At 41.2% G+C, this 12,865-nt stretch overlaps 1 long non-coding RNA gene across 1 annotated transcript in view; it reads left to right on the forward strand.

Annotated features, from left to right (window-relative positions):
• The window catches only part of LOC139759683 (uncharacterized), a 78,940-nt gene that overhangs the window by 45,245 nt on the left and 20,830 nt on the right, over window positions 1–12,865 (forward strand). The window lies entirely within an intron of this gene.

Consider the following 12,865-nt stretch of genomic DNA (forward strand, 5'->3'; position numbering starts at 1 on the left):
TTTTGAGACATTTATAACGCAGTTCGTTGTATATGTACGTGTGGGGGTGTCCTGCATGTATATTTTTTTTTTTTTATTAAGGATGGTATAGATCGTATGATGTTTGAATAAAGCAATGGAACCCATTATATAAACATGAATTCGTACCTCTTTGTAGCAGTAATTGTGCAGGTATTTTTTATCAGAAAAATTGCGAAGAAACCAATATATATATATATATATATATATATATATATATGTATTGAAAAGAATCATGTATGGATAATTTATAAAATTTTAAGAAATTAAAGGAATCTATAAATTTTACGGAATTCTGATGCTTAACAGATTACACTAATGGTCATTTCCATTGCTATTTAAAGTCTGCTTTTCAAACTGTCTTCACATTACCATGAGTGCTGGAAGAAGGAAAAACTATGGTCTTCCTTGTATTATCCTCATGTGCCACGGGCAGAATGAGAGCATGTGTTGTCTTAGAAGTGTAGCGACCCAGTGTCGCTCCAGGATCATCCTCGACACCAGAAAGTGTTTTTGAGATTCTCATTTGTTGAATGTAGTTTGAGGATGACGGACGACCTTAATGAATGACCCTGGCACTTGATTGGCCTTCATTCGAAACTACTGAATGACCAATTCATCCTCCTTAGCATGAGCTAATGCATAACACTACGGCTTTAAGGACTTTGACCAAGTACGGGAACGAAAGAAAATATTATTTGTATCACGAATTTCGTTCAAACCAAACCAGTTCCTCGGGTTTTCATAAGTTCCAGATGCAAATTTCTGCCCGTTCAGATCATAAAAAAGAAAAAGAAAAAAAATCCTGGTTTTACTTTTTCGATATGAGGGTATGATAAAAGCCAGAATTTTTTACGATAAAATAAAAAAGGATTTATTCGGATTGAGATCGGCAGGAACTGTGATTTTCGAAGTTTCTGATCAGGCTAACATTATGTCACCTGGGGCCCTGGTTCCAATATTAAAGACCTTGGGCAAGAAAAGTCTTCAGTATTTGAATTAATTTTACCCTGTAATTAGCTACGTTGATCACTTTTTTTTTTTTTTTTTTTTTTTCGAAAGCCCGCTTCCCCTTGATTATGGATTTCCCAAAGCTTAAGTTAGAGTCAAGAACCAATATTGGTCGTTGCTTCTCATCAACTGATTAATTAGGCTTTTGTGTTAAGTCATCCGAGGGGAAAGTTCTAAATGAGTCCTTTTTCCTTTTTTTTTTTTTTCACTTGTGATTAATGAAGATCCTCCCCATTTTCAGAGCGGTGACTTATCAATGAATTGTAATGAATTATATCTGTACCTGATAAGGATGCTAATTTGAATTCCGTTTTCAGTTCATGAATATGTTAAGTAATGTACTTTGACGTGGCTTATATGCGATTCTTTCGTTCGCGTCGTGGTCCATGCATGCTGGGTAATGTTGTGGTACGTGTGTGTGTTTACATGTAAAGTGCAAACGAAATATCTTGACACGTTCGAACGAATGGCACGATTCATCACGTGTGGATGAAGTGCCACGTACGTTGCTGTGCGTATTTAAGTACACGTGTCTTTAAGTACACGTGTCTTTAAGTATACGTGTCTTTAAGTACACATGTCTGAGTACCCTCGTCTTTTAACTACATGCGTCTTTAAGTGCTCGTGTTTTGAGTGCACGAGTTTTCAAAGGCACGTGTCTTTGATATGAAATAAACCAGTCTGAGTATTTTCATATATGGTTTTCTGTGTGAAGAAAATGTCTGATTTCACTAACGCAGCTTAGTATACCAAATGATTATTTTGTTGTATTGACATAGTGTAAGACCGTAAGAGAGAACTCTTCAGAATAACCATACTTGTAACTGAATACGGCTAATGGAAGTTATATTGCATTGTATATAATTCATATAATTCTGTATAAGATTGTAACAGTTGACGATTATAAGAAAACACACATTGGCGCGGCAACGAGGCGTGAAACACACACCCTTGTCAGATAATCCTTCTTGATTCTGTTTGACTATGTGCAACTCCCGAGGGATTATCCCTTAATTACCGGTATATAACACTTTGGCTCATTAATCGTATCGTCTGTGGCTGTGTGTGTGTGTGTGTGTGTGTGTGTGTGTGTGTGTGTGTGCCGGCATTTCTGGCCCGCACCACCAACAGGAGCAGGGTTAATGTTTTGAGAGAGAGAGAGAGAGAGAGAGAGAGAGAGAGAGAGAGAGAGAGAGAGAGAGAGAGAGAGAGAGAGAGGTAAGGGCATTGCACGGTGCCTACCACTGATACGTATTCATTGACTTGTTTGTATTCATGGCGAGGGAATTGCGAACTTGCGATGCCCCATCTCTTAATCTGACTTGTTTTATCGAGTATTAAGACTTCTGGGTATTTAGATACATTTATTCCTCCCCTCTCCCTCCTTTAATTGATGCGTATGCTAGCGTATTTATGAAATCTCGAGTGTGTTAATACGCTTCCTTCGTTTTCATAATTTCTTCCCTAAACTCTCGACAGTGGAAGGAACTTGCACATGTTATTCTCTTTACATATAATCTAGAGTTCTTTGAGTGGAGTAGATGAAAGTAGAATCCATATGAATCACGTACCTCAGATCGAATCGCGCACACCACACACACACACACACATGGCCATTAGCATAATCCACAGGATGTAACACAGCCAGAATGGAGTCACCATTGACAGGGGTTGGAATTGACATGGTTGAGGACAGCATGTAGCGTGAGATGCGTTACTCGAGTGAGACACTATAGGGTAACAGATTTACTAAGAAGGGTATGACTTCGAAGGCTGTGAAGAGAGTCGGGTCGAGGTGCTACAAACGTACGGAGAAGGTAAGTGAAGAGAGACTGGGTTAAGGGGATTTGTGTGTCAGAAGTGGAGGGAGCAAAGCTTTGAGCCATCGGGGCCTGAACTTGCAGGGGTGTGTGGGTGGGAAGGGTTTTTGTGTGTGTGTGTGTGGGGGATAAGAGGTCTGCTTAGGATAGCGGGTACCGAGGGCGATGTCGTATACGTACTCCATAGAAATGAATTGTCGCACATCTAGGGCGCGACACGGGCCTTTGCCCTTGGGGGCCCGTTCTCCAGATTAGGATCCGAGCGGCTTCCGTGCAGTGGAGCGAACTGGCGGGCGCACAAGTAGCAGCCATTATGGTAATAAGGAAGGATATGCGCCTTGATGGGTCACTGGAGAATTTCTCTAGCCAGCCGAATTCCTGGTCTCTGATGAGTAAAAATAACACTTCTTGGAAATTCGATTTTTATCGTTTCAATTCAGTTTCGGCCATTTTTTGAGGGGGTCCTCGAAATCTACAAGGACAATAATCCATCATGAGAATTTGTGATAGTTTTTGAAAGATACTTGATCATTATTTTCCTTCTACTTACTCAAATTTGTTTTCCTAGACGACCGTATGATGAGAGATGGTCTGCAAAGAGCTCATTCAAAGTGTAATACTTCGGTGAAAAGAACGATGAGGCTATTCTTCGCGTGCGTTTTCTAATCTCTGACGTTGGTTTGTGTGGAACGCAGATTAATCACTTAAGTTTGAGTCTCGTAATGGACAGTGGAAGAATTGAAACATTTTAGTGAAATGTCTCGATATCAGAGATGTGGCGGTCTTGATCTAAAGCTTTAGTATTGGATATTTTTGCAGGCATTTCCGTGACTTCCTGTTTATTCATTTCACTTAGTTGTAAATTAATTTGCATATGGCGCACAGGACGAGGAAGTCTTCCTTCAGTGGTTGTCTGGTAATGATACCTACTCACGAAAGGCAATAGCTTCAGCTGTTGACAAGAAAATTTATTAATTCGAGAGAAAATACGGCTTATTAACGATGCAGCGAACCGAAGGAAGAGAGAAATGTCTTAGATGCGAATTTCATGACTTCGACTCTAAAACTGATCACCTCCATAAAAGTTAAGTAATAATATCAGGGAGTTTTAATTTTTCTTTCACTGATAATTATGGTTTACCATTTTCTTGTGACAGTCACTGAAAGTGCCACCATAATGCATGCATAGATTCGACTATTGCCTCCAATTAATGTAGCGTAAAAAGTCTCTGTGATCGCGTACAGTTAATGAATTAAATGGTTGTTGCATGTTCAGTGGACTTAAACGTCACTGATAACCTTAGTTCGTCTATTCCTCATGTTCCTTGTTAGGAGGGTTAAGTTTTCATGACGTGACTTGTTAATTGGCTTGTGCCAGTAGAATAACAACTCGCAGCCTACGGTTTGGAGTTGTCCCGGAATTCGCACGGGTGGAAGTTGAAAACGGATGGATTCCATTTGGTTGTTGTGAATCTAGACCATGCCAAAGCCCAGATATTCCATAACGCCAAGCACTTTTTCATCCCACGAATATTCCCCAATGGAATCGTGATACAAAAGAACATTATGCATTTATATTTCCATATCCCAAGCACTTAACGGAGGGAGGCACACACACACACACACACACACACACACACACACACACACACACAAACGGAGGCATTCATAGCGGAGGTACACAGAACGGAGGCATTCATACCGGAGGTACACATAACGGAAGCACTAATTTCGGGAGCACTAATAACGAAGGCTTACATCATGGGGAGCACTCTCATCTGTTCCAGCCCTCCTGTTACTATTGGCCTTTGAAACGGTGCCCAGCATGGCATAAACTGTGGCTTGAAAGGACGGGATTTGCTTTCATATTATTAATTAATGCTTCAAGGCACCGCTGAATATTGCCTGAAGAACGACTCGACAATTCATCAGAAATTTAATCTGTTCCACGAACGTCTGCTTAAGACCTCAGATATGCCGGCTAGTCGTTGGCCAATTAGTGTTTGTGATGTGTGTGTTTGTGTGTGTGTATTCATAAGGCCAGCAAGGCATCTGTTCAAGGGAGAGGGTTATTACTTAGGGAAATACACTTATGTCTTGGATGAGCAACTTTAAGTATTTTCTCTTGGGCAGCTGGCTAGGGTTCTGGAGGCTGTTAGTCATACTGCTAACACGGTCTAAAAGTGGTCTTCGTAAGCTGCTGATTAATGCTTTTCGTATGTATTTGGTAAATGTATATATATATAGTTTGAATATTCGTTGTTCTAAATTTCTAGTTGCTCCTGGAGAAAGATATGAATTAAAAGTTTCTGTAACTGAGAGGAAGCTTACTTATTACCGACCACTTCATTACAGACTTCAAAAGCTTCAGTACAAAGTTCAGCCTAAGTTCTCAAACTTCCGTAACCTTAATGGAATGATTTCCAACAGATTTTCTGTAGAAGTTACCTGGTACATTATTAAGACGTGACAAATATTGTTTTTAGTTGTCGTTGGTTTTCGTGTATGCACTCGTTCCTTTGGTACAGACCCACAGTTTGAGGGGGGAGGAGGAGGAGGAGGAAGCTGCATGGCGTTAAATCTGGACTCTGAGCGAGCCATTGTGTTGGCCTTCGCGTTGGTCGTTCCGTGGACTTGTCTCTCGGATCGCTTTCAGTCTTTCCCGGAGCCAGCCCCTGTGTCATTAAATTTATGAGGCAGTTTTTTTTTTTTTTTTGATGGTTTTCGGGTCAAGGACCGCATTTCTGCCACGGCTGGCTTGGCTCTCCTTCGTCTCTTGAAGAGTGGAGAACACATCGCCATACTTCATGGTGCGCGTTAGTCTTTTTGTAAAGAGAAGTAACTTTTTAAACGCTATATATATTATCATACTTGATCGCCGTGTTCCGCATTAGTACGGCAGCGCCAGGAAGAGACTAAGATAGGCCGCATCTGCATATATACGTATTTGTCATGTTTATTCTACCGAAACAACTGCTACCTGTCCAAAACAAGGCCTTGCAGACATTTCCATGGTTTACTCCGGACGTCTCGTATACCCTGGTCCAGTTGATTGACAGCACGTCAACCCTAGCATACCCTATCGTTCCAATTTGCTCTATCCGTATAAGCCTTTTATCCTCCTGCATGTTCAGGCCCCGATCGTTCAAAATCTTTTTTCACTCCATCTTTCCAATACCGATTTGGTCTCCTTGTTCCATCCACTTCTGACACGTACATTCTCTATCAACCTTTTCTCGCTCATTTTCTCAGTATGTTCAAACATTTTGATTATATATATATATATATATATATATATATATATATATATATATATATATATATATATATATATATATATATATAATACAAACAATTTAAGGGTTTGTAGGCTATATATTATCTTTAGTCTATTATGCAAAGAGGTGAGAAGCTCTCGTTCCTTGCAAGCATATTGATTATACCACAAAGGGCCATACTCTTGTAAGAAACCTCATCAGGTGAGCCCTTATAAAAGACTTTTGTGTTCTCTTGTGAGTCGGATTTTTCTCTAATCATGTCAGCGTTCTCATTTAGCGCACGAGAGAGAGAGAGAGAGAGAGAGAAGAGAACCACTGGAGCGAAGAATTCCTCGGTTATCGAGGCAAAAAAAAAATACTTTTTTTTTTTTTACGGTTCAGTAATTGCCAACACTCAAGAGATCTATCTGCACCCTCGACTTAAATGAGGCAGACAGCATCAGTACAATTTATTTCTTGAAGGGTCTAGACGGAGGCATTACCTGAGGTCGTGATGGAAGGTCTGGTGTCTGGGTATGATTTTCATTCAGCACTAAATGAATTTTTTTTTTATATAAAAAACTAAGATTTTAAGTCTGTTAACAAATTATTTTTCTTTATTTGATTATATATATATATATATATATATATATATATATATATATATATATATATATATATTACACACACACATGGAGAGAGAGAGAGCCTGTTAAGGTTCTGTCCTCCATTCTGGACTATAACTCGATCATGTGGGACATAGCGAACAATTGATATATATATATATATATATATATATATATATATATATATATATATATATATATATACACACACACACCAAGTTTGTTTACTAAAGTTCCTTCAGGTTGACAGAGCACAGATGAAATAAATCGTGATCAGACTGTCAGGAATTTGGAATAAAGACGTTTTGCCTTATATATAAGATTCCTGATGTCAAGAAAATAACTGAAGAACGGAGGTAGAAAGTGAATGAACACAGTGAATTACCGTTATTATATTCTCGATCTCCATATCCTGCATTTGCGAGGTAGCGCAAGGATATTACTATTATATTCACATAATTATCGTATGTAAAAATCATTATTCTCATAGACCTTCTAGTTTAAACAGATAATACTTTACCCTCCATTGTTCTGTAGCTATACAAACATGGATTAGATATGTATAAGGTTGTACAGCCGTGACTCTGCCTAAGCTTGCCATGAATATTCATATCCCTGTCATGCAAATTAGTTCACCTCGTGGATATTGTATTGTCTCGAGCTGTCAGTACCCATAGGAGTGGGATAATTGACAAACGTCCAGAATGATTTGGAACGAATTTGGACCGTCAACCAGTTTATAGAAATTACAACACAACTCTGGTGAGTTACTGTCTGCTCAGGTGAAGTAGATTTCCAGTGAATGTGATACGACAGTTGTTACAGAGGATCTTGACTACGAATTCCTAAGAATTCAAATACACTCTTAAACGATCGTAGATTACATGTGTATGATTCTACAGAATCCTTCAACACTTGAAACATTACGTCACAAAATTAAAACTACGTTTCCCCTGATGTTTGCGTAAGCCACAGTGATAGCTTTCTTGTGTGGGTATATTAACATTTGAAAAATCCATGAATCTCTGAACTCGAACCACATTTTCTTCGTACTAATCGAACACCCGTCGCTCTCTATTTGTCTGTCTTGTGCACTTTTGCTTGTCTTAAAAAGGTAGTAGCTTCAGGAACAAACGAGCAGTGGCCTCATTTCCTCCCTAAACGCACTCTCGAACAACCCACATGTATAGAATTCTGTGACGCCCCAGAGTCTACCATGTACACACAACCAGGCCCTTACAGACTATATATCATGGTTTACCTCGCCCGCTTCACATGGTTTGGTGTTCAGCCTAATGACAGATCGTCAATACATCTTGGTATGTTCGTGCATCTTCTGTCAGTTCGGCTGGCATTTTTTTTTTCCTCCACCCTGTCATTGCAAGGCCTCGCCGTCACCATTTCACCTTCTCCTGAAGGATTCTCTACCTCGAGCAGTTTGTCCAATCTTCCCAGTTTTTCAAGTTCGAATTTCACGCGTATCATTTTCTTAACAGAATCCCCGGAATGATCAATTTCCTTTTGATTATAATTTTGACTCTTCACACTATCAATCTATATATATATATATATATATATATATATATATATATATATATATATATATATATATATATAAATTCGGGCTGCATGGCAAAATTTAGTTGCCGTTTTAGTCCAGTCTGCCGATATTGACTCGGGCAGGACCTTCGTGTTATTTCGTGGGTTTGTATTTTCGTGTCTGGTTTTGCTGTGGTGGTGTCTACCTTCCTTGCCTCATCCCTCCGTCCCCTTTGCAGCCACCGACCTTAGGGGGGAGAGAGAGAGAGAGAGAGAGAGAGAGAGAGAGGTATATTCCCGGTAGTAGCCTCCTGGATATCGGAAAAGTTAGTGACAGCTGCGCAGTGAACTAGCACCTTCATGTGGCTGTCGAGTTCCACCTTTTTTTTTTTTGGCCCAAGGTTGCTCTTATTCTTTTCTCTTCGCCTGACCCACACGTGGGCTGCTGGCATTCAGTCCACAAAAATGTTACATCACACGACTCCGTCTTTCATAACCCTAAATGTTTCTACGGCGGAGGTCACGCTCCTGCTCTGCTTCTTGGCAAGATTTGGTCGTAAGTGATCGTAAGAATATCTCTCTCTCTCTCTCTCTCTCTCTCTCTCTCTCTCTCTCTCTCTCTCTCAAATTCCTGCCCACTTTCATATAACAGATATGCATGCATATTTTACCCCAAATATTTCAACGAGAACCTTGCTACCACGCCGGAGATTTCTTTCAGAATATTCCATGAAGGACTGGAGAGTACTCTGTACTCGGGGACATATTCCAAGCTAATCGCACCATCCTTGGGGCGATCAGATGCTCAGACTATTGCCTCCAGCAGTAATAGTGCTTTCATTTATCATCTATACTCTCGCTCCTCTGTACACGAGACGTGAGTGAATATTAGTTAAATCCCAGTGGACTTAAAGTCGTAACGTAGGGTACGATATTGCCTGAATTCTCGCCATCTAAGTCGAGGGAGGAAGTGATTAGTTCCACACACAACAGCGCCAAAGGGGGTGCTGAGGGCGAGGATAGTGTGAGGAAAAGGAGGAGGAGTGGTTGGAGGAGAAGGTGGAGGAGGAGGGGAACATAGGGTAAAGAGAGGAGGTGAAGAGCTCGTAAGGAGTACGTGGGAATAATATTTGACTAAAGGTGAGGTTATCTGCTGCAGGACAATAGCAATACTTTCAATCACTAATTCGAATAGATCGAGACTAGATAGTAAAGCAAGAGGATCTTCATAGTAAAGCAGAAGGAGAGGACACAGAAGAAGGAAGCCAGAAAGCAGTAATAAAGATGAGATGGGATGAATGAGGAAGAGGAGGAGGAGGAGGATTTGAAGGAATGGGAACGAAGAAGGGTAGAAGGCAGCGGGGAGGAGTAAGGTCAGGATGAGGAGCTTATCCTCAAGAGGAATGGCTGAGACGACACCTATGATGCTGTCTTGGAGGCCCCGCCGCTCCTGCCTTGTCTCCGCATCATCTACCGCCTTAACCATTCTTCTCTGGTTGCCTGGTTGTTTACCTCGGCTATGGCCTCAACGACTTGCAGGATCATTATAAAAGGTCGTGAATGTCATTTCATAATCACCAGTCGAGAGAAATCTTGAGACCTTGAAGAACGTGCTGAAGACAATGCCGAAGACCGTATACACGCTCCTCTCCTGCTGACAACCATGATCTTTGAACAGAATCTATCTCGACGTCACCATATACCTCTCTCCTCTCTCTCTCTCTCTCTCTCTCTCTCTCTCTCTCTCTCTCTCTCTCTCTCTCTCTCTCTCTTTCTCTCTTTTCACTTTTCATGATGACTCCCAAGAGTTGTCTGGGCTGACGTCTTCGATAGCAAGGAAACTGGAACTTGCCGCCATTAGTGTTGTCGTCCAGGATTCCAGAGGATCTTACGGCATTATTTGGTTGTGGTCTGGTTTCTACGGAGCTTTCCAGTATCACCTTACGACTATCCAGGGTCGGTCGAGACCACGCTGGATACTGTGGTATTATTCATGATTGTCCAGGATTATACGAGGGCTCTCTGGCATCATTTTGATAATCCAGGATTGCTGATCATTGTGGCATTGTTCGTGATTATCCCGGATTATTTGAGGATTACATTGGATTATCTGGGATTATTCTTGTACAGGATTATCGACGACTCTACAGGATTTGATATTGTTATCCACGATTCTGAAATAGGTTTCCATTGCATGAAAACAATTCGACTTTTAAAGTTTTGAACATGTTTCAAAAGGCTGCTAAATTTACTGCCTGCTTTCCATTGGTCAGATTTTTTTTCTTTGTTGAAGGTTTCAGTCATGCACAAAAGTCCACATCTAGGCCTGGTCATTACTGAAATGGAGAGATTTATAAAACAAGTCAAGACAAGGGAAAGTATTTACGAATTTTTGAGAAAAACTTTTTTTTTGAAATGTCAGATTATATTTATTGGGAAAGACATGAGAAGGTAGAGATTTCCAAAGCTTCGACGTGTAGGAAAGGAAGCAGGTATCAAAACGGCCTTCCCTTGAGTTACTGATGGCCACACAATAATCATTTGAGGCAGCGGCTCTTCGAGTATTGCGTGGTCTAGCTAGTGGTGTGAGCACACAAGCAGCCAGCTCTTGGGAGCAAAAACTAAAGTAATACCTGTAGAAAAGGGAAAGTGAACAGCTAGGATTGGCTGTGGGGCTTCAGCCATGCCCAGGGTTCGAACCCATGCTTGATCGATCTCCGGTGGACTCATGCTGACCCATGACTATTAGTACGAATGATGTGCATGCTTGCGTGTACATGTGCTTTTGGGCATGTATGCAGATATTTATGTACGAGTGGGTGTGTAAGTGTTCTTCAAATGTTTATGCTTGCCCAAACATTCATCTTGAATATCTGCACCACTTTTACTTCGCAATTTGCACATCTTATTTAGATATCTACACAACGCTTACTTAGATATCTGCACCTCTCCTGTGCCTTCTGTTGCTCAGACATCTTCACGTTTTCTAACTTAGATATCTACAACTTGTGTTGCTTAGATATCTCCACCTTCTCTTGGTTAACTATCTACATTTTATCTCCCCTACTAATAGCCTCACCATTCTCTCCCCTCAAACTAACAGCCTCCCACTGTCTCTTTCACCATCGATCGATAGCCTCCCCACCTTCTCCTCTCCCCACCAACAGCCTCCGACCTTCACCTCCCTCATGAATCGATAACCTCCCCACCACCTCCTCACACGAATAGCCTCCCCACCTTCTCCGCTTCATCGATCAATAGCCTCCCCACCTTCTCCTCCCACGTATAACCTCCAGCCCTGTCCTCTCCTATCGATCAGTAGCCTCCCCACCTTCTCTTCTTCCATCGATCAATAGCCTCCCCACCTTCTCCCACGTATAACCTCCAACCCTCTCCTCTCCCATCGATCGATACCGTCTCCACCTTCTCCTGTCCCGCTGACAGCGCACTAACCCTCTCTTCTTCCTTCCCCCACACTCTCCTTCCTTTTCCCCTCTCATCACCCTCCGCCACCTCTCCTCCCATCTCCTCTTCCCTCGTCGGCCTCCGTCATTATCTTAGCTGGGGGGGATGTCTTTTCTCCACTCCTCCTCAGTCAACCACCTCAGCTGCCCCACTATCTGTACCCAACAGCCTCACTGACCTGCTCCAAGGCGTGCCCCTCGAGACATTTCCTCGCGTAAAGACCTTTTTACTTACACCAAGGTTACCAAGACTTTTAAATGTAGTCTCCGGCTGCCTAAAGCAATGGGCACCTATGAACTGCTGTCTTAAGCAATGGACATCATTAAACTATTTTCTGCTGTCTTAAGGAATGGACAGCATTGACCTTTTCCGCTGTCTGAAGCATTTGACAACAATGAACTATTTCCTGCTGTATAAAGAAATGAGCATTACTTAACTTTTCTGCTTTCTAAATAAAGTAATGGACAGCATTAACCGTTTATGCTGTCTAAGGCAATGGACAACATTAAACTGTTAGGTGGAATTCCATTCTATCAGAAGTTGTTGGGAACGTGAGATAAATGTTATGAAGTAATTATAGACATTTGCATAAGGATGTTAATGGTGGCATTAACATCTCTTAGATGAAGGTAGGCATCGCGTCAGTCTTAAGAGGTTTACGATGAGTGTAGTTTCCTTTGATGAAGAAATGGTTCTCTGCCGCACGTGTTTTGACGTCTGTATCTACATAAATTCCATGAGGTTTTGAAAATCAACATAGATTCAACATTTGTAAATTCAACAAGCTGATGGTACTGTGCCTAGCTGTCTGATCCTCCATGTAAGTTGTTTGTGTTCCTTGATTGTGTATGATACCTACTGTAAAGGAGATTATAATGTAAATAAATCTAGTGTAAATGCCTGTCTGATACGTACCATTATCAGGAGAGCTTCAACCCTTCCTCTCTCCTCGGGTATCGCTTACAAATGGATGCAAGAGGATTATAAAATGAGTTTAAACTGAAACGGACCATTGGGTCCTCTTTCGATGCTTTTCGTGATGGTGGAAGATATCAAAGAATGGTTTGTGTGTGTGTGTGTGTGTGTGTGCCTGGTATAGATTTCAGAGGCAGACTTCCACGTAATCTCC

Source organism: Panulirus ornatus, chromosome 33 (assembly GCF_036320965.1).
Source record: "Panulirus ornatus isolate Po-2019 chromosome 33, ASM3632096v1, whole genome shotgun sequence".
In the NCBI taxonomy this organism is placed as follows: domain Eukaryota; kingdom Metazoa; phylum Arthropoda; class Malacostraca; order Decapoda; family Palinuridae; genus Panulirus; species Panulirus ornatus.